This window comes from Dendrobates tinctorius, unplaced genomic scaffold (assembly GCF_039654945.1).
Source record: "Dendrobates tinctorius isolate UK_male_01 unplaced genomic scaffold, ASM3965494v1 ptg000163l, whole genome shotgun sequence".
NCBI classification, from domain to species: Eukaryota; Metazoa; Chordata; class Amphibia; order Anura; family Dendrobatidae; genus Dendrobates; species Dendrobates tinctorius.
Window position 1 is genome coordinate 13,304,700 of NW_027361830.1, and position 22,074 is coordinate 13,326,773.

The 22,074-nt window shown below is 45.5% G+C and overlaps 1 protein-coding gene across 4 annotated transcripts in view; it reads right to left on the reverse strand.

Moving 5' to 3' along the window:
* Positions 1-22,074, reverse strand: part of CUNH5orf22 (chromosome unknown C5orf22 homolog) — a 129,120-nt gene that overhangs the window by 90,365 nt on the left and 16,681 nt on the right. The gene's annotated exons all lie outside the window — the stretch shown is intronic.

The following is a 22,074-nucleotide window of genomic DNA, read 5'->3' on the forward strand; positions in this document are numbered from 1 at the left end:
ATTACAGTTGTCAGAAGTGTGAACAGATATACATGTCAATACAGTATTATGCATAGTAAAGGGAAAATGCACACAATAGCCTAAAAAGTGATAGGGTACCGTCACACTTGGCGACGCACCAGCGACCCAGACAGCGATTCGACCTAGTAGGGATCGCTGGTGCGTCGCTGCGAGGTCGCTGGTGAGATGTCAAACAGTCAGATCTCAACAGCGACGCAGCAACGATACAGAACGATACAACGGTCGTTGGGACTCTCTCTCTCTCAGACCTGTAGTATGGAGGTCTTTCGTCATTGTCCCTGTCAAACACAGTGATGCATGCTGGCCAGCGCGACATCAGCGATCAAAAAATGGCCCAGGACTTTCGAGCATGATCCGTGACATCGCAGCAGGGGCCCAATCGCCGCTATGTGTCACACGTAGCGAGATCGCTGTTGCGTCACAAATTGGTGACGCAACAGCGATCTCGCTATGTGAGACGGGGGCTTTAGGTGGGAGCTACTGGTCATCTGCCTAAGGGACTTCATGTCAGAAACCTCAATAAACACTGTCAAAGACTGATTAAAGGTGTTGCCTAACGAAGACAACCCCAGTCTAGATACCACATTAGGGTTATATATGAAAATCATTCACGCCTATTCCAGTAGTGTGCCACTCACTGTTCACTGTAGTATAGGGGTAATAAAAAGGCCTCCCATGCCAGACTTCTTCAATACAGCAAAATGGAACTCCCAAGACTGACCGTCCCATGCCTTTTCGATTTGTAACGACACGACAATTACTTAATGTAGCCTCAAGGCTTTGGAGAAGTCAGATACTTGTTAGTAGGGATTGAAGCTTACTTGATCTTTGTGAATCAGAATGGTAAGGAAGTTTATTCAAACTGAGAATCCTGTGGTTGAGGAACAATGGACTTTTTGGGGGGGAAGGTGTTGGAGTATGTACTTTATGTAGGTCTGTAAAGACAGTCAGACTAGTTGAAATTGATAGCTGCTAAAAGTGTAAGTGGGAGGGGAAAGGTGTTTATACGGTATACAGTGGGTACGGAAAGTATTCAGACCCCTTTCAATTTTTAACTCTGTTTCATTGCAGCCATTTGGTAAATTCAAATTATTTCATTTTTTTCTCATTAATGTACACTTTGTACCCCATCTTAACTGAAACCAGAAATGTAGAAATTTTTGCAAATTTATTAAAAACAAAAAACTGAAATATCACATGGTCATAAGTATTCAGACACTTTGCTCAGACACTCATATTTAAGTCACATGCTGTCCATTTCCTTGTGATCCTCCTTGAGATGATTCTACCCCTTCATTGGAGTCCAGGTGTGTTTAACTAAACTGATAGGACTTGATTTGGAAAGGCACACACCTGTCTATATAAGACCTCACAGCTCTCAGTGCATGTCAGACCAAATGAGAATCATGAGTTCAAAGGAACGGGCCAAGGAACTCAGAGACAGTATTGTGGCAAGTAGAAAAGAACTAGGAAGAAACAAAGCGCAATAGGGTCTTATCCCAAAACACACGGGTGTCAGGTAAAGGGGAGATACACTCACCTAGCTGAGTTGCTTAATGGCAACACATAAATAGCATACATCAGCTGCTGCACAGATACCGGTCAGGAAGATGACACTTGGTGGAAGGATAACAGAGCATTAGTGATACCTCCCTCCGTTTTCCTTCCACCAAGAATTGTGGCAAGGTAGAGATCTGGCCAAGGTTACAGAAGAATTTCTGCAGTACTCCAGGTTCCTAAGAGCACAGTGGCCTCCATAATCTTTAAATGGAAGAAGTTTGGGACCACCAGAAGTCTTCCTAAACCTGGCCATCAAGTCCAACTGAGCAATTGTGGGAGAAGAGCCTTGGTGAGAGAGGTAAAGAAGAACCGCAAAATCACTGTGGCTGAGCTCCACAGATGCCGTAGGGAGATGGGAGAAAGTTCCACAAAGTCAACTATCACTGCAGCCCTCCACAAGTCGGACCTTGATGGCAGAGTGGCCCGACAGAAGCCTGTCCTCAGTGCCAGACATACGAAAGCCTGCATAGAGTTTGCTAAAAAAAACACATGAAGGACTCACAGACTATGAGAAATAAGATTCTCTGGTCCGATGAGACAAAGATAGAACTTTTTGGTGATAATTCTAAGTGTTATGTATGGAAAAAAACAGGCACTGCTGATCACCTGCCCAATACAATCCCAACAGTGAAACATGGTGGTGGCAGCATCATGCTATGGGGGTGTTTTTCAGCTGCAGGGACAGGATGACTGGTTGCCATTGAAGGAAACATGAATACGGCCAAGTACAAAGAGATCCTGGATGAAAACCTCGTCCAGAGTGCTCTGGACCTCAGACTTGCCTGAAAGTTCACATTCCAACAAGACTATGACCCAAATCACACAGCTAAAATAACAAAAGAGTGGCTTCAGAACAACTCTGTGACCATTCTTGACTGGAACAGCCAGAGCCCTGACCTAAATCCAATTGAGCATCTCTGGAGAGACCTGAAAATGGCTGTCCACCAACGTTCACCATCCAACCTGACGGAACTGAAGAGGATCTGCAAGGAAGAATGGCAGAGAATCCCCAAATCCAGTTGTGAAAAACTTGGTGCATCATTCCCAAGAAGACTCATGGCTGTACTAGCTTAAAAGGGTGCTTCTACTCAATACCGGTCAAAGGTTCTGAATACTTATGACCATGTGATATTTCAGTTTTTCTTTCTTAAAAAATTTGCAAAAATTTCTACATTTCTGTTTTTTTTTCAGTCAAGATGGGGTGCAGAGTGTACATTAACGATAAAAAAATGAACTTTTTGAATTTACCAAATGGCTGCAATGAAACAAAGAGTGAAAAATTTAAAGGGGTCTGAATACTTTCTGTACCCACTGTATATAACAGATAGGGCTTTTATTTGGAGGATGGATCCACTGAAAATGTGAATTAGAAAAAAAATTTCAATAGGACTCCTGAAAGAGACGTACCAGCTGAAGTGAATTGGTCAGGTGAAACAGACTTCTCAATCCAATGACATGGCGAATACAAGTCAGGCTCCATCATTACAAAGTGTACGATGCAGTATTTTACAGAAAACATTTTCAGCTTCTGCATGAGTTTCTGCTTGACTGACAAGCACATGTGTGTGTGTGTGTAGCTTACATTTATGTAATGCTGGAGTCTGTCTTGGACTTGTGCAATTTGTGGATCTGGCAGGCACCGGGTCACTTTAACTAGGACTACCTATTGCCAATATAATAGCCATCTGCCCTGCGAGTCTAAATCTATAGCCAATTAAGAGAAGGGAAGTGTGCAATTATTCCAGGCCATTGATGACTCTAAGGAGCTGAAGAATCATGCCCTTAAGTACCGGGAGGGGGCTTTTTATTTTGGCATGGCATTTAAGAACCTAATACACACGAAGGCAGCTGCAGAAACGGGCATCGGGGTGGGAGCATCCTCGTGGCAATTTCTGCTGGCTACTATATAGGTTTATTTTATGTGAACAACATATAGCCATTTATACGAACAGGAAATATCTGCACTCATTTTATGCTGTCTATTACAGGTATTCAAGCACTGCAGCATCATTTTAAACTGAATTAATGTATAATTATATTTATTAATCTGTTATTTTTGCACTGCTGCCCTTTACCAGCATAATCAGAGCTCATATACTGCTACATGTATTCATATGCGGGGAAATACCATGACATTGAGTCAATGCACCTTATACCACCTCACAATCTGAATGTAGCCATGTATATTAGTTTGGATACCTATCAGCTATTTAGCTATTCATTTTTTTTTAACTTAGATTCATTTATCGTTGTTGATTTAAATTTTTAACATCCATTTGCCACTTGGATCAGTTCTCACTTTTTCTTCTGGTTGTTCTTCCTACCCTTGCACACCAAAATCCTTGATCGTCAGTATTACTTACCACCTTGTCGGTTATTCTTTTGGTCTGGTTTTTAGTTTTTAAAGGCTAAAATGAGCACAGATAGTTAAAAATGTGGCAAAATAAATACAATTTTGTTAAAGAGACTATCCACTAGTAGGACGACAACTTTTCAATCTGAATGTTTGTCCCGGTTAAAATACATACATCTCTCCCCAATGGGTGTCAGCGCCCATATTCCCGGGGCTAATGTGAGGTTTTTAAATCAGCAGTGGCATCACTGTCCCCCACGTTTGGACGTATAAGTGATCAAGAGGAGGTGAGAGCAGCTGTAGCTTACTTATTCATCTGAAGGTGGGGAAAGTGGAGCCATCGCTGATTGGGCATAGGGCTCGTGTTGACATGGCTGGCTTGGTGCAGGCACAGAAAGAGTATAGGCAGGGGCTTAACTGTGTGCGGGGGTTGCAGTCGCACCTGGAGTCCAAAAATATATATTGGCCCATATGAGAAAAACAATACTACTAAAGACCACTAAAAGTTGGAGGGCCCATCAAAGGTTTTCACTGGGGCCCACAAGCTTCACCTTACACCACCACTGAGTATAGGCGTTTTTATTTTAATGGGGGCAAACATTCAGATAGAGAAGGGGTTGTCCTAGTAGTGGATAACACCTTTAACACTGTACAAGGGCACACAATGGGTTGAAAATACTTAAAGCACAAAATGCTAAATTTGAGAATATACAGTAGTGGCCACCATGATAAGCAATGTACACCCGCATTCAAAACCTTCCACCTCCACTTATACACCCAGGAAAGTTTGAGGCCAAAAAAATGCAACAATAGGCTCAAAATAAATTCTTAACACTTTATGACATGACTGCAAGAACAAACCAATGCATTTCAAACAAAGGTACATTGGACTCCTGACAAAGCAATAAGATGTGGCGCAACACGGTGAGTCTCTGAACTCATTCCTCTTTTGCATCTACTCTGCATTTGTTGTAACAAAACCAGCCCTCATTCAACCCTTCTTCATTCTTAACAAAATACTTTCACTGGTCCAAGGTATAAACTAACAGAATAAAGCAAAAATCTCTCACTTATTTCTGAATCAGAGACTGACTCATGATGGCTCGGCAGGGGGTAAACTATGCAGAAAATTGACAGTGAACAATATACCTTTCCTCAAGGAAGAGTTCCTGAAACACAGTACAGTATATCAAGTTAGGAATAAACCCCCAGAATTCTCCCAGGCTATGCATTAATTAGTGTAACACCAGAAGCACTCGTACCTCCTGAGGGGTTACACTGCTACAAACCTGTGTACTGAAAATGCTTGCAAACAATCTGAGTTACAACATACTCCATATTGTCTACCTCAGCACTTTAATGGTATTTTAAATGTAAACCAATTAATTATTGAAATCTGCCGTAATTCAATTTGCTGTAGCTCGTTCAGCATTCGTTAATGATTTATAGCTTGGGTATATGTAAATATAAAAATCGCATAACAGCTTGACTAAGGCCATATGGCGGAAAATGTCATACCAGCCAATCAGATTACTTCTGAGACATGAGCTGGCATCTGATGAGCTGCTGTAGGCAACTGCTCCACTTTACCTCTGCACCATTTCTGATAATTAGTAACTTCTTTCATCACTTTTTAGGTAGATTTATTTATCAGTAGGACAAAGTTAAGAAAATCTAAAGAAGACGACCGCTTCTATTCACTGACAGCACACACCCATATGGGAAATATTAAGGAATTTAAATAAAAGGGGGAAAAAGCTGACTATTGGTGCCATAGCACGAGTGAGACTCATACTAACACTATACCTAACAAGGCTTGTCCAAGTCCATTTATACGCCAAACCAGTATAACGGGAACCTCTGTTTTGCACAGCAGTCAGCAACGTGTTTGTAAGCCTCCATCTCTACTGCAGAGTAAAGAGAACCCCTTATATACGGTAATTCTGCAGCACTGTACGCCAATTGTTGCAGTCTGGTTCGATCTGCCTTGCTTTATTACGCTCATCTCAACAAAGTCTGAAACAATATTACCAATGAGTGATCATTTGGTTGTCTCAGCTTGTCACCTCACCGGCCAATATGGAATAGATTGTGAATGGTTTCCTCTATGGACCAGATACTCAGTCCTTCAATGGTTGTACAATCATCAAACCACTTTTATCTAATGTGTATGGCAACTTTAACAAATGTGTTGGTAGCATGATTTTCTGGCACTTCTTAACATATACAGGGCCTTGAAAATGTATTCACACCCTGTGACTTTTCCATGTTTTACCCACAAATCTAAATGCATTTTATTGGGATTTTATATGGGATTTACCAACAAAAAGTAGCAAGTCTTTGCGAAGTGTAATGGAAAGGCTTAGTCACTTACCGGTAACGGTGTTTTTCGGAGCCCATGACAGCACCACGAAAGAGGGAATCCGCCCTTCAGCGACAGGAAACCTACAGACATAAAAGGGCGGCACCTCTCTCCTGCATCAGTTGGAATACAGAGCATGAGGGGACCTCCCAAGTTAGTAACAAAATATACAACATTCTAAACTAAATATAATTTCCACATGTGCTTAAGCTTAAAGCCCAGAAGAGTGCTCACCCACACGTGAAAGGGAGGGAAAATAAGGGTGCTGTCATGGGCTCCAAAAAACACCGCTACCGGTAAGTAGCTAAGTATTTATTCGGTCTCCCATGACAGCACCACGAGAGAATTACAGAGATGTAAATCCAGCCTATAATGTTTGAAGAACGTGGATGGAGAAGACCAAGTAGCCGCCTTACATATGTCCTTAATCGACACGACCAACCTCTCCGCCCAGGAAGTCGCCATGGATCGGGTGGAGTGGGCCTTCAGGCCCTTTGGAACTGCAGCGCCACTTGCTGTGTATGCCAAAGAAATTGCCTCCCTAGTCCACCTAGCTAAGGTGCTTTTGGAGACTCCAAGCCCCTTCCTAACTCCCTGAAAGGAGACAAATAAAGAGTTTTCCTTCTTCCAAGGGTCGGTTACTGAAATATAAATAAGAAGACACCTTCTTCTGACATCTAATGAATGGAGTTTCCTTTCTTTTTGATTATCTGGGTTAGAGCAAAAAGGAAGGAAGGACTATTTCCTGCAGTCTATGGAATTTGGAAGCCACTTTTTGCAGATACAGGGTATCCGGCTTCAAAACAACCTAATCTTCCCTAAATTGAGTATATGGAGGCTGCCTATACAGGGCCTGCATGTCACTCTAACCCTCCGGGCCGATGTCAGTGCAACTAAAAGGGCTGCCTTGAGAGATAGAATTCTTATTGGGGCTACCTCAACGGGTTCAAATGGAGCCTCCGTCAATGCTGTTATCACTAGATTCAAATCCCACGGTACAAACTTCTGCTCAAGGATGGGGCTAGATCTAGTCGCTGCTCTAATAAACCTGGATACCCAGGAATTGCCTGCTATATCACAATTATACAGGGCTCCTAATGCCGATACTTGAACTCTTGGCCAGGGCCATCTCCAATTCCCTTTGTAGAAACTCCAACACCTGGCTTATTTTAACTTTTCCCCCAGTCTCTGCACCCGAGACCGACAGGAACCTTCTCCAGGTTCTGGCGTATATTCGTGGATGCCTTCCTACTTTTTAGCAAGGTATCTACTAGGCCCCGAGAAAACCCCTTCTCCCTCAGCAATGCCCTTTCAAATTCTATGCCGTCAGATGTAGGATGGACACTTGTGGATTGTGGAGAACCGGGGGGGTTGGCGGGCGCCCAAGTCTGCTAGCCGAAACCGCATAGAACAGGAATCGTCCCACCTAACGCCCGCTCTCTTGCTAAACGTGGGCATAACACTACACAGACAAACCAGGGTTAGGGTGAAACAGTGTGGCAATACTTTATTGAACCACAACACCCAATAGCAAACAGGACAATTCCAGCAATTACCCCCAAGATGGTGCACATTACAGGGTCTGACCTTTCCACTGACACGCCGAGATAATGGTAGATGATCCGTCAGAGCTCCCAGGGTCGTTATTCCACCTGTGATACACAGAGAAGAGGTAACGACAAGCGTAGGGAGTTGACAGAGTATAGCCCATAGAGTCCATGCAAGGTCCAAAGCCAGTTGACACAATGTCAGATCTCCCAGGGTCACTATTCCACCTGTGATGAACACAGAGAGAAGAGGTAACGACAAGCGTAAGGAGATGACAGTCCATACAAGGTCAAAAGCCAGTTGGCACGAGAGTCACCACCTGTCTTATCTGACCATCTTCATGGAACCAGGCGACCAGCGGATCCCAAACTTGGCTTTCTCCAAACATATCCATGGTTGAGAGATGGTCACTGGATCAGATCTGTGTCCTTACAACTGGGGCCGACAACCCCTAGGTTGATTTCTATTGAATCATAGACCCGTGTCCCTCATGATGGTGCCATGATGAATTGTCTGCAGTCCTCTCGTCCGTTGAGTGTTTTGCAGAATGTACGACTGGTAGCTCTGGGTGATGAGATGACATCTTCTCTCTCGGTCTCTTGAGTCTTTTTATACCCGAGGCAGGTAAGCTATTTTTAGAATTACCCAGTGTCCTTCAGACCACCCTCACATTCTTTTCCCTCTTTAATTTAGAAGTCAACAAACTAGTTTCATAATACAATGCACAATTAGCATATCAGTACACATCAATAAACAAAGATAAACACACACTATGTACAGGTACTATTACAGACTTAAGGTACTGTCACACTTAGCGATGCACCAGCGATCCCGACAAGCGATATGACCCGGTCAGGATCGCTGGTGCATCGCTAAGTGGTCGCTAGTGAGCTGCCACACAGGCAGATCTCACCAGCGACATCGTAGCAGTCGGGGGTCGCTACTTACCTGTCAGACGAGGCGATGAAGATGTCCTCCCGCCCGGCTCCACGCTCGTCTCTCTACAGGAAGCGCCGCAGGAAGCTGACGACGAGAAACAGTCCTGGACGTCCTCGCACGATCAGTGATAACCAGCAGGGGAGCGGGTCGTAGGTAAGTATCACACACACAGCGATATCGCTAGCAATATCGCTATAACGTCACAAGTTATAGCAATATTGCTAGCGATATCGCTAAGTGTGACAGTACCTTTAGAGCCCCGTCACACATAGCGATCTCGCTAGCGAGATCGCTGCTGACTCACAAGTTTTGTGATGTAACAGCGATCTCACCAGCGAGATCGCTGTGTGTGACAGCGATCAGCGACCGGCCCCCCTGCCGGTATCGCTGATCGCTGTTGGAAAGCCCTGGACATTTTTTTGGTCGTCGGTCTTCCGCTGGCCAGCATGCATCGCTGTGTGTGACAGGCGGGAGACCAGCGATCAGCTGGTAACTAAGGTAAACTCAGGGTTTCTAAGCACGGCGCTGTGCTTAGAAACCCTCTGTGTACCTTAGTTACCAGCGCGCTGATGCAGGGAGCTGGTAACTAAGGTACACATCGGGTTTCTAAGTGACACACGTCTCTTCGGGTTTCTAAGAGACGTGTGTCACTTAGAAACCCGATGTGTACCCTAGTTACCAGCTCCCTGCATCAGCGCGCTGGTAACTAAAGTACAAAGCGACGCCGCGCGCTGGGCGTTGCTGGTCCTGATCACTGGTGAAGCTGTCTGTTTGACAGTTCACCAGCGATCATGTAGCGACTCACCAGTGATCCCGACACGTTGAAATTGTTGTCGGAATTGCTGGTGAGTCGCTATGTGTGACGGGGCCCTTACACAGTATGTTAAATAGTATATCAGCTTGCAAGACTGTCTTCTTGATCCACTAGACAAACACTTAAATCCACAAGCCAATATACAGATAAAAGAAACCAACTCCCCTTGGCCTGCAAAAACACAGTCGTCTGGGTAATTAAGATATAATCTGGTTTCTTCACATGGATGAAATATCGGTCTTTGGAAGAGGAGATCTGGGAGCTCTGGAAGCACCCACGGGTTGGTAACAGACATCCTTCTCAGCCAGGAAAACCACGGTCTCCTGGGTCAGAATGGAGCTATTAAAACCACACATTCCCTGTCTTCCTGTATCTTCCTTAGAACTACAGGAATCAGGGCTATCGGGGGGGAAGGCATAGGCAAGCTTGAAGTCCCATGGGATTAGGAGAGCATCCACAGCATGCGGATCTTCGCAGGGGTTTAAAAAACAAAACTGACGCACTTTCCTGTTCCTTCTGTTGGCAAAAAGATCTATGTCCGGGGACCGCCACATCTGCACAATTTGGTTGAAGATGGACCGATTCAACACCCATTTCCCCAGTCTGAGCATGTTGCGGCTTAGAAAATCAGCCTTTGACGTTCTCTTTCCCTTTTATTTGCAGGGACGTTGATGACTGCAGATGAGTTTCGGCCATCTGAAAAATTTGATCCGTCACCTCCATCAAAGACCTGGACCGAGTTCCTCCTGGTGGTTAATGTAGGTCACAGTTACCCGATTGTCTGAGAACACTCTGACATGCCGACCCTGTGGGGACATAAGGAGCCTTCTTACTGCCCGCTCCACAGCTAACAGCTCCTTCAGGTTAGATGACGCATCCTGCTCAGAATGCGTCCACGCCCTCTGCTCAGAATGCGTCCACGCCCCTTGGACCCATACCTCCCCTATATGAGCCCCCCAACCCCTGGGGCTAGAGTTCATAGTAACATCCCTGGAGATATGGTTTACCCAGGGAACCCCTTTACAAAGGTTTGACAAGTGTAACCACCAACGCACGGACTGTATGTTAGAGGGAGACGAAGAAAATTTCCTTTCTAGGCATCCTCCCAGCTGATAATCATTATGTAACACATCCCACTGCAGGGCCCCAGTATGGAACTGGGCCCAGCAAACAGCCGGAGTGCAAGACGTGAGTGAGCCCAGAAGTGACATCGCCCCCTTAAGGAACATAGATAGGTGTTGAGAGCTGTAAATAATCTAACGCTGAATACCATCTACCTTTGACTCTGGTAGCCAGTATTCCTGAACCCCAGAGTCTAGGACAAGACCCAAGAACTCTTGCACCTTCAGGGGCTGCAAACGTGACTTCTTGATATTAATAAGCCACCCCAATTTCTCTAGAACAGACATTACCCCCTTCAATTGAGTAGTGCAGTGCTGAACTGAATGGCCCACAATCAAAAAGTCATCCAGATAGGGGACCATCAGGATGTCCTGCTCATGAAGATGCACCATAACCTCTGCAATTATTTTAGTAACTACCTGAGGAGTAATGGCGAGGCCAAACGGAAGGGCTCTAAACTGAAAATGATTTATCACCCCTCCCCCCCAGTGATACTGTCGCTCTAAGATACTGCTGGCAATCTGCATGTATCGGAATATGATAGTAAGCGTCCTTAAGATCTAATACTACTATGAAGCAATTTTCAAAGAGCAGTTTTATTGCTGACCTCACCGACTCCATTTTAAAGGAACGGACCAACAAGAACCTATTCACACCCCTCAGATTAATAATGGTCCGAAAGGAACCATCTGGTTTCTTAATCAGGAAGAAGGGGGGGAATAGAATAGAACCCATTACCTCTCTCTGATGCAGGAACCTCTATCAAGACTGCCTTCTGTTGTAGTACCTGGACCACCGACTCCGCTTGTTGTTCTGCTGAAGAACAAGTGAGAGTTAACAAATCTGTCATGCAGTATTTTCTGGAATGCAAATTTAAGTCCTGTGCTGATAACAACATGTATCCACACACTGTCTGAAATTTCTGACCAGGCTGGGTAGAAGGACAAAAGCCTTACACCCACCTGGGTCGGCAGTCACTGGAGCGGTTTCCTGCGATCCTGGGAGGAACCGAACATATATCTTTCTTTTTGTTGCTGTCCCATTTACTTTTATCCCTAGATGACCTCCTACAGCTGGACCACCTCCTGCTGAAGTCACGCCTATATGACGGACCCGCTAAGTTAGGTAATTTCTTTTTGCTGTCCCCTGCTTTCTCCAAGAGCTGATCCAATACTGGCCCAAACAGGTGTACTCCTTTACATGGGATACTGAACAACTTAGATCTGGCCTGGATGTCCCCTGGCCAACATTTCAGCCATAGGGCCCTGCATGCAGCTTTAGAAAGGACCGCAGCTCTCGATGCCAGTCTGAGTCCACGGATGCGTCCGATAAAAAAGCAGCAGCCCCCTGGATCATGGAAAGGGAAGACAGGATACTGTCTCTAGAAGCCTTTTCCTTAAGTTGCTCATCCAACCGGTCTAACCAGACCATTAACGACCTGGCTGTGCAGGTGGCCACCACTGCTGGCCTAAGGAACCCCTGCTGACGTTTCCTAGGTGCCCTTCAGAAAGACATCTGCTTTGCTGTCCAATGGGTCCTTTAAATTCCCCATATCTTCAAATGGTAGTGAGTAGAGTTGAGCGACTTTGGTCGGATCGGGTTTCATGAAACAAAATTTGTTTCAGATGAAACTGGTCCGACTAGGGCAAAAAAAGTCAGAGTTTCATCCGAAACCCGACCCCAATGCAAGTCAATGGGGAATAAAAGTCGGCAACTGCTGCGTCTAGCTTTGGGGCTTTAACCCACGAGGACGAGGCTGATTCCTCGAAAGGATATCTTCTCTCGAAAGCTGGAGAAAGAGAACCTTTCCTCTCAGGCTTCTTCCATTCCTGCTCAATCAGTGAACTGATATTATCGTTCAGGGGAAAAGATCTGCGAACTTTCCGATCCAGACCCCTAAACATCACTTCCTGCATTGAACTCTCCGGCAGGGGCTCTAGAATACCCGTCGTATTATTGACTGCCTTCACTAGCCGGCCCACTTGGTCAAGCAGGAAAGGCTTGACCGGGCCTCTTAAGATGACGAAGATGAGGGCGATGAATCTGAAACAATCTCCCCAGAGTCACTCAGACACTGACACTGGAGATCTGTTTCTTCCTTCCTTAAGGATCATTTCATTTGAAAGGGATCTTACTGAACCTCTGCTCTAACCATCTCCTATAAACTGGAAGAAAAGTCTGGAGTCTCCTCTGCCACCATTTGCTGAATGCATGGCTGGCATAGCTTTTACTCATAGAAGTCTGGTAGAGGAACTCCGCAAACTGTACACTCCTTGTGTTTGGCCTTAGAGGAACATTTCTTCCCCTAACAAAATATGGATAGATAAGGGGAAAAACTACGGAGAGATAAGGGGAAAAATTACATCACCAAGCGAACTTTCACGAAGATCACTGGCCAGTGACGTGCAACTAAATAGTACTGTAATCCGCGGGGGGCAACACTCAGCCAAAGGGTTGTCGTTATGGGCTGGAGACGCGTCCATTCTATTCTTTTGACTGGATCTCGTGTCACCAACTCGACCACCTGCTGTGAAACTATGAAGTCGTTGCTGGGTAGCTTTTATGTGGGGCTTCTCCAGGAGCTGCTGCTGCACTAACATTTGCAGCTCTGGTGACTCCATATTTGGATTATGGGCCTAGAAGCACCTGGCACCCACCATGGCCTCCTTAAGTAGTTCCGTCTACTCCTCCTTTGGTACTGCCCCCGTCTGGTGCCAGCAGGTTCTCCATGTGGAATGCCCGGTGTTTACTATGCAGGCCGCTTGGCGCATCCACCCCCCATGACCACACGCGGTGATCCCATACCCGGCTCAGCCTTAACTCCCATGGCCCTAATAGCAGCTTCCAGCTCCGATGCACCACCCCGGACTGTGCCGCCATCTTTACCGGCGACCCCCGGCCACGTCATAGGGACTCGACCGGCCACGTCACCCAGACCCGCCCCTGACACCCACTGCACATGCCCTCGACCGCATCACCAAGGTCCCGCCCCCAGCCGCATCATCAGGGCGCGCTGGATGCCACCACAGGTCCTCGGTAATCGGATGTGCCCCACAGCCCTCCGCTGCCAGAACCAACCAGCCCCACCTGTTGTCAGAGAAACCACCACCACGAGCCTGACACAGCCCCAGGAAACGCACACCGCCACAGTCACATACTTACCCGCCCCTGCAGCGTTGGACCACCACCAAGTCCACTCTCCTACCCAGAGGCTGCTTCTCCTGCTGTTGCCTAAACGTGCAGTCCCGCTGCACTGTGGCGCTTCCAGCACAACGGACAGGCCGAGACAGGGGACCCCGCTGCCTGAGTCGACCTGCCGGGCCTGGGCACATCTTCAGTCTTCCACAGTTATGTATGAAGAGGTTTGCCTGTCAGGAACAGGAAACCAACTGATGTGGGAGAGAGGTGCCACCCTTTTATGTCCGTAAGTTTCCTGTCCCTGAAGGGAGGATCCCCTCTCTCGTGGTGCTGTCATGGTAGACCAAATAAATGGTATACGGTTTTCTAAAATTTTAAAAAAAATCTAAATATGTAAATTGTGATGTGCATTTGTAGTAACCCCTTTCCCACCTGAGGCGTATCCATATGTCCCTGTGACCTGGGTCTTATTTACCCGTGCCATATGTATACGCCGGGTGTCAGCCGATTCTGACAGCTGACACCCGGTACTCAGTTTCAGGAGCGGTTCCGCATGGCTTCCAGCAATTAGCCCCCTAAATGCTGCGATTAAACTCAATCGCAAAATTTTGGAAGCAGGCAGAGGAAAGAGCCTCTCTACCTTTGGATCAAAGACTCCGCAACCTCCTTTGTCATGGTGACATCTGGGTCACCAGAGCTATTAAAGTTGGTAGATCATGTGCAGAGCATGATCAGCAAATTTGTCAGTGCAGCACTGTTAGTTTGCATAGCATAGGGTGGCTGCTGCATCTCCATACTACACAAGCGATAAGCCTGCAAAAAATGAAAGTCCCAAAGTGGGACAAAGTTAAAAAAAGAAAAAAAAATGTTTTAAAAATTGTAAAAATATTATAATTTTTTTAAAAAATATCAAAATATATTGTGCCCATAAATAGTTTTATATGTGAAAAAAAATATTCACAATAAATGTACACATATTTGGTATCATCATGTCCAGAACGACCAGACAAATGAAACTGTCCCACTAGTTAACCCCTTTAGTGAACACCATAAAAAAACAAGGCAAACGCAATGATTTATCATCATACCGCTGAACAAAAAGTGGAATAAAACGCAAGCAAAAAAACTGATATAAATAAACATGATAACACTGAAAATGCCATCTTGCCCTGCAAAAATCAAGCCGCCATACAGCTCCACCAGCGGAAAAATTAAAAAAAAAGAAAAAAAAAAAAGTTATAGCTCTCAGAATAAAACGGTGCAAAAATAATTATTTTTTCTATAAAAGTTTTTAGTGTAAAGGTGCCAAAACAAATATAAATATGTACTGTACGTAATACGTACTGTAGGTAATGTAATAGCACTGAATGAAGAAAAAAACTGCCATATCAATTTTCCCACACGCGGAATGACAACCTTCCCCTACAAAACAATTCCTGAATTGCTGTTTTTTGCTTTTTCTGCCTTCCAAAAATTGGAATAGAAAGAGTTTAAGAAATGTAACGTGTCTGAAAATGGTACCAATAAAAATGTCAACTCTTCCGGCAAATTACAAGCCCTCACATGACTGTCATCCAAAATATGGAAAAATGATAGCTCTCAAAACATGGTAATGCTTAAAAAGCGTCTTTTAGGCTAGGATCACATTTGTGTTTGAGTCCGCAGCATATCATCTCCATTTCCAAACCCATCCAAAAACGCATGCAAACGCATGTTTGGCTAGTTTTACACCAGCGTTCGGCAGAGCTGCAGAGTTCCTCCGTTAAACCCGCCCACTGCCGCAACTCTTCCTACAGCTCTGCCTACGTCTGCATGCGTCCCCTATCTTTAACATTGGGTACGCAGGCCATGCGGATGTATGCGGATCCCTCTGCATGCTTCGTTTTGACACTGCGCCGACTGCAACAAAATGCAACATGTTGCATACAATGCAGCTCGGCACAGCGTCAAAATGACGCATGCGGAGGCATCCGCATACATCCGCATGGCCTGTGTACCCAATGTTAAAAATAGGGTACGCAGGACGCATGCAGACGTAGGCGGAGCTGAAGAGGAAGAGGTGTGGCAGTGGGCGGGGCTTAATGGAGGAACTACGCAGCCATCCGCAGCTCTGCCGAACGCTAGCGTGAAACTAGCCTTTACGCAGCGTTTATCCGCATCATCTTACGCATGACGCTAAAAAAACCGCTGCGTTTGCATGCATGTGTATATGTTTTTGCATGCGTTTGCATTTTTAATGCGCATGGGTTAGAAATTTCCAATGTTTTCCAGTAGCTTTTCCTTGACATCAGACACCCAGTAGGCATCTGATGGGATATATATATATATATATATATATATATATATATACACACACATACACACACACACACACACACTGTATATATACACACACACACACACACACTGTACTGAGGAAATCCTCGTCTTTGGCTGCTGTATCTAGCTGCAAGATGGATCTTGACCTGGACAGCTTCCTAGAAGATCTGAATTTACAACTGAAGTTGGCTGCTGCCTTTGCTTTTGCTTGTCGAGAACAGAGAAGAGAAAAACAGAGAAGACGTCACTATTGGCAACACCCCATCCTTGAACTCCAAGAGAGCCGTGGAGCCTACCACTCTTTGTACACAGAGCTGCAGCAAAACCCGGAGATTTTTGACTACACGAGGATGTCGCAACAGAGCTTCCATGACTTGCTGCTACATGTCCAAGGATCCATCACCAGGCAGGACACACAGCTCCGTCGAGCAATTCCTGCTGAGGAACGTCTCTTGGTCACCCTGAGGTACATAGTGTTGAAAAAGAAACTCCTGTCACAAATAACCCTACCCGATCCCTAAGCAGTGTACTGATATTTGTTTCTCATTTTCTTTTCTGCAGATTCCTGGCTACTGGAGAGACATTGTCATCGTTATATTTCCAATTCCGGATTGGAGTATCCACCCTTTCTGGGATTATTGTAGACACTAGTCGTGCTTTAGTTGGTATTCTGCGGCAAGAATTCCTCTCCCAACCCACAAGTGAACTCTGGATTGAAAATGCTTCCAAATTCCAGGAAATTTGTAATTTTCCTATCTGTGTGGGGGCTATTTCCTTTCCTATCTGATATTTTTTAAGATTTGGAAGCCATCCCAAAGATTTCAGAATGTCAAGAGTCCTTACTACATGATTCTCGAGGGCTGCAGGGTAGAAGCTATTATCAGCAGATCATTCAGGTAAGGCACTATACAGACGCCCTGACTCCAGAAGAAAGAAACCGTCTCTGCCATTATTTTGGAAAAGACACTTGTCGCTGAAGAGATGCCAAAAGGAAGAATTTTGAACTGATAATCTTCCACCCGCTGGCTCCTCTGTACCGCAAACCTCAAATACCTTCTGTGTTGTGGATGAATTGGGACATGGAAGTAACCGGCTTGTTTACTAGAAACAATCGGGAATAGTGGTCTAAGCCCCACTCCGACTCTGGTACTGGAGAGATCGCATTTGATTTTACGAGATCTCGGGGGCCTGCTAGCAGCGTTGTTTGGGCTCTCGGAAGGGAGGTGACTTTTAGACCGTGGGGAGGGGAGGACTCGAATTCTATCAGGAGACCCTTTTTGATGACATTGAGAACGGCAGACGGTGATAGCTTGCCAATGATGAACGTATTTTGTGAGTCCCCCCCACCGGGTTGAATTCATTGTTTATTCTGCTGGGGCTGTTGTTGGGGGACTAGGATATTTTTCCCCCTACCTTTAGTGTAACTCCACCTCCCAGTTTTCCCTTTCCCCCTTGATTGATAGTACAGCGGCTACTAGCTCATCTATATAATCAGAAGAAAAAAGGTATTTCCTTGTTTCTGCAGCTGTAGGTGAGGAAGGTTCCTCCCATCTACCAGAGGATGATGCAGAGGAATGGTCTGATTCCGAGTCAGAGTTCTCAATTTGTATTTTCCTCTTTTTCTCCAGAGAGGAAGGTGGAGGGGGTGGAGGGGTAAAGGTGGCCAGGGAGGACAACCTCCTTTTTAACCAGGGAGCGAATCTCCCATAGTGAAGGAAGTTTTATATTACAGATCGCACACTTCTTTCTGGTAGGGGCTCTAGGGGTAGACTTGTCTCCCTAAAAGAGAGGGAGAGTCGTATAAGTAGTAATCCCCAAAGCCTACCCCTACCTAGGACCCACCCCGCACAGAACTTACTATAGCTGGGATAGCGCTGGGCTTTGCAGATGCAAGGCATGAAGTGCCGTCCATGCTGTTAGGGTATCAGTCTTACCTTATCGGCGACTTCGGGCAGGTTTTATATCCTACAAACACTGCCCCTCAGGGTAATCAGATTTCCCTCCCCCTCCCAGGGTCCATGTGCAGGCAAAAACTTGGTCCACGTGCACCAAACGCCGTTCGGACCTCCAGAGAGCCAGACAGAAGTGACTATGCGTTCCAGTGTAAAACGCAAGTCCCGGAAGTGATGCGCGTGTTCCAATGATGTCACTTCCGGGACGCCGAACACCACGCACGGGAGGGGGAAAAAAAAAGACAGGGGAGCTACAGGGGGTCTCCAGTCGGGATCACTGGCCTGCTTTACCCTCATGTGGGGCGCAGGAAGGCTAGGAGAGTCACGAGGCCGCCGCAAGCGGGGAGACGGGAGCAGCACGGAGAAGGCAAGACACGACCACCACTGCCCGGCTGAACAGGCGCTGCTGCAAGAGGTAACTGTAGTCGCTTGACACCACAGCACACGGAATGACCTCTCCATGGCCCATGGGGGACAGGAAAGACACTGGCAAGTAGGAGGGCCTTTTAACCTGTTTCCGGTCCCCCATCAGGGCGTGGAGGCAACCTCCTATGCTGTCGTGGAAAGTGACTAGAGAACAACACATGCGTATGCTGACGCATGCAAACTGATGCAAACGCATGCCCCTGCGTATACCATGTTAAAGATAGGCAAACATGACGCATACGGATTGCTGTGGATAAAACGCTGCTCAAACAGACGCAAATGTGAAACCAGCCTTAGTGTGTGATAGCAGCCAAACATAAAAGCCCAATATAAATCTGGAATCGCTGTAATCGCACTGAGCCGAAGAATAAAGTCGTCTAATCACTTATACCGCATGAGGAACGGCATAAAAAATAAACAACTCTTCACCTGCTGTTTTGTTTATTCAGCCTCCCAAAGATTGCAGTAAGGGTTGGCACACAGTAATTCCTGCGCTCTGAGCTGAGCGCTTGCACCGGGGTTTCCGTGTAAATCTCTGAAAGGAAAAGGAACCCCCGGCAGAAGATTTCCCTATAATAAGGCAGATGAGCCACTGTGGATGCCATAGGACCTGTGATCCACCGGTGTCCTTGTTAGGATTGCATAAAAGTGCCATTGGCGGTCTGTCATCTGTTAACGGAAATATAAGGGGCTTCCACGTTTCAGATAGTACAAAAGCTCTGGAAAAGCTACATGGATCCTCACCCCTCAGAAGAAATTCAGCAAGTTCTGTGCTCCCAAATCCAAATGCCCCCCTCCCCTTCTGAGCACCACAGTGTACTTAAACCACATATAGCGAACACGTTGGCACTTCTGAAACGATGAGAGCCCGCCTAACTGACATGTCTCCAGAAGCATAAGCTGGACTTTACGTATTGGGCACTACAGCGTACTGGTCACTACAGCGTACTGGTCACCACAGCGGCAGTTTGTAATTTTTACTCAGCATCATTCAATGCTTCTTTTTTCTGGAAAACACCCATGGAGTCAAAATAGTCACTACACCTGTAGATAAATTCACAAAAGGGTATAATTTCCAAAATGGGTCACTTGAGGGGTATTCTGCTCTTCTAGCAATTAGGGACTCTGTATATTGAGTCCGCAAACTATTCTAGGAAAATGTGTGCTACAGCAGGCAAATAGCATTTTGTTCCTCCCGAGTCTCTCCGTATAGCTAAGTAGCACTATACAGCGACATATGGGGTATTGCCACGTTTAGTAGAAATTGTGGGACAAATGATGGTGCCATTTTACCACTTTTTGTGTAAAAAAGTAAAATCTGGGGCTAAAACATTAAATGTTCGGTATGATGAGATCCAGGATAGGGCCAGGTCTATGATGCCAAGAGATGAGAGAGTCTATAGCAGGAGGAAATGGTCTATGGTGTCGAAGGCAGAGGACAGGTCCAGGAGAAGGAGGACAGAGTAGTGCCGCTTACTCTTGGTGGTTAGTACAGTTGTGGCCAAAAGTACTGACACCCCTGCAATTCTGTCAGATAATACTCAGTTTCTTCCTGCAAACACAGATTCTTTGGTATTATTCTCTTCATTTAATTTGTCTTAAATAAAAAAAACACAAAAAGAATTGTCCTAAAGCCAAATTGGATATAATTCCACACCAAACATAAAAAAGAGGGTGGACAAAAGTATTGGCACTGTTTGAAAAATCATGTGATGCTTCTCTAATTTGTGTAATTAACAGCACCTATAACTTACCTGTGGCACCTAACAGGTGTTGGCAATAAATAAATCACACTTGCAGCCAGTTGACATGGATTAAAGTTGACTCAACCTCTGGCCTGTGTCCTTGTGTGTACCACATTGAGCATAGAGAAAAGAAAGAAGACCAAAGAACTGTCTGAGGACTTGAGAAACCAAATTGTCAGGAAGCATGAGCAAGCTCAAGGCTACAAGTCCATCTCCAAAGACCTGAATGTTTCTGTATCTACCGTGCGCAGTGTCATCAAGAAGTTTAAAGCCCATGGCACTGTGGCTAACCTCCCTAGATGTGGACGGAAAAGAAAAATTAACAAGAGATTTCAACGCAAGATTGTGCAGATGTTGGGTAAAGAACCTCGATTAACATCCAAACAAGTTCAAGCTGCCCTGCAGTCCGAGGGTACAAGTGTCAACCCGTACTATCTGTCAGCGTCTGAATGAAAAGGGACTGTATGGTAGGAGACCCAGGAAGACCCCACTTCTTACCCCGAGACATAAAAAAGCCAGGCTGGAGTTTGCCAAAACTTACCTGAAAAAGCCTAAAACGTTTTGGAAGAATGTTCTCTGGTCAGATGAGACAAAAGTAGAGCTTTTTGGGCAAAGGCATCAACATAGAGTTTACAGGAGAAAAAAAAAGAGGCATTCAAAGAAAAGAACACTGTCCCTACAGTCAAACATGGCGGAGGTTCCCTGATGTTTTGGGGTTGCTTTGCTGCCTCTGGCACTGGACTGCTTGACCGTGTGCATGGCATTATGAAGTCAGAAGACTACCAACAAATTTTGCAGCATAATGTAGGGCCCAGTGTGAGAAAGCTGGGTCTCCCTCAGAGGTCATGGGTCTTCCAGCAGGACAATGACTCAAAACACACTTCAAAAAGCATTAGAAAATGGTTTGAGAGAAAGCACTGGAGATTTCTAAGGTGGCCAACAATGAGTCCAGACCTGAATCCCATAGAACACCTGTGGAGAGATCTAAAAATGGCAGTTTGGAGAAGGCACCCTTCAAATATCAGGGACCTGGAGCAGTTTGCCAAAGAAGAACGGTCTAAAATTCCAGCAGAGCATTGCAAGAAACTCACTGATGGTTACCGGAAGCGGTTGGTCGCAGTTATTTTGGCTAAAGGTTGTGCAACCAAGTATTAGGCTGAGGGTGCCAATACTTTTGTCTGGCCCATTTTTGGAGTTTTGTGTGAAATGATCAATGTTTTGCTTTTTGCTTCATTCTCTTGTGTTTTTTTTCATTTAAGACAAATTAAATGAAGATAATAATACCAAAGAATTTGTGTTTGAAATCATTTTCAGGAAGAAACTGAGTATTATCTGACAGAATTGCAGGGGTGTCAATACTTTTGGCACAACTGTAAGTCGCTAGTGACTTTAGTTAGGGCAGTTTCAGTTGAGTGATGCAGTCGGAAGCCAGATTGTAACCGGTCAACGAGGGAACAGGAGGAGAGGTGGGAGGACAGTTCAAGATCTACATGCTGTTCCAGTAGTTTTGAGGCGTAAGGGAGAAGAGATATTGGGCGATAGTTAGACAGAGGATTGATCAAGGGAGGGATTTTTGAGGATGGGTGTGATTGAGGCATGTTTGAAGGATGAGGTAAAGATACCATTTGTAAGTTAAAGGTTGAAAAGGTGTGTTAGAGATGGGATGAGGACTGTGGCCAAGTTAGGGATGAGGTGAGACGGGAGTGGGTCGAGGGCACAAGTGGTGAGGTGTGATCTTGACAGAAGGGTGGAGAGCTGATCTTCTGTCATGGTGG